We start from the raw sequence: 909 nt of genomic DNA, 5'->3' as shown, positions 1-909 counted from the left end.
TTCCCTGTTTAGAACCTCTATGCCTCCAGATAGTCTCAGCGTCTAAGCCATCCTCCTGCATTCAACACACGGGAAAGGGCAGGATTTCGCACCTGGGGACTGCCTTCCCACTGTCCGTCACACCACAAACACACACAAGGCCTGATCCAGGGATGTGAATAAAGATGGAAATATGTTTTACATCTCGTTTATCAAACTTGTTGTTTCTTGTGCTTTTTAAAATTTGTCCTCTGATCTTTATAATTTCTTATAATAACTACTCAACTTATTTTGATGGTCAAAAAAATAAGACACCGAGTGGGCTCTGCGGCGGGCTGTGGGCTCCTGGCTGCCCCTGGGAGGAGCTGTGGGCCTGCGGCCCCAGCACTGCAAGGCGACGGGAAATTCTGAAAGAATGCAAGCAGGGAACAGAAATTAAACCAGGCCCGAGGAGTGATACGACAGGCATGATGGCAGTCAAGTCCCCCTACTCAGACTTCATCTCCTGTTACCGGATAGCCCATCTGAACGCTGTCCTTGACGTCCAGGGAGACTCGTAGGCTGTGAGCGTGAGGAACCTGCCCGGAGACATGGGCGAGCTGGCACTGGATGGGGCAGAAGGACAATCTGGCAACCAGCCCCAGAGCAGCGATGGCACCACCTCGTCTTGAGTTGGGCCTTGTCCTAGGAAGCTGGAAGAAAGACATGCTGTCCTCTCCTGGAAGGGGAACCCTGGCACTAGGCTGGCAGCCTCTTCTCTGAACTCCACATCCCAGGCAAGCCAGGCCCGTCTGAGATGATCCCTCCCCGGAGATGCCTCTGTGGCCCCTGCTCTGGGAAAGCCCTCTGCCCACACCCACAGTCTCCACATTCCCATCACCTTCTCGCCATGCCCAGGTACACTTTCAAGACACTGTAACACGGGATGTT

The 909-nt window shown here is 53.5% G+C and overlaps 1 pseudogene; it reads left to right on the top strand.

The window, feature by feature from the left end:
- The first annotated feature begins 446 nt into the window (after window positions 1–446).
- On the top strand, window positions 447–650 carry LOC138378603 (cAMP-dependent protein kinase inhibitor gamma pseudogene; annotated as a pseudogene).
- Window positions 651–909: the final 259 nt, after the last annotated feature.

Source organism: Eulemur rufifrons, chromosome 2 (assembly GCF_041146395.1).
Source record: "Eulemur rufifrons isolate Redbay chromosome 2, OSU_ERuf_1, whole genome shotgun sequence".
Lineage (NCBI taxonomy): Eukaryota > Metazoa > Chordata > Mammalia > Primates > Lemuridae > Eulemur > Eulemur rufifrons.
The sequence above is the reverse complement of the archived record's forward strand: the minus strand, read 5'-3'. Positions and strand labels throughout refer to the sequence as shown.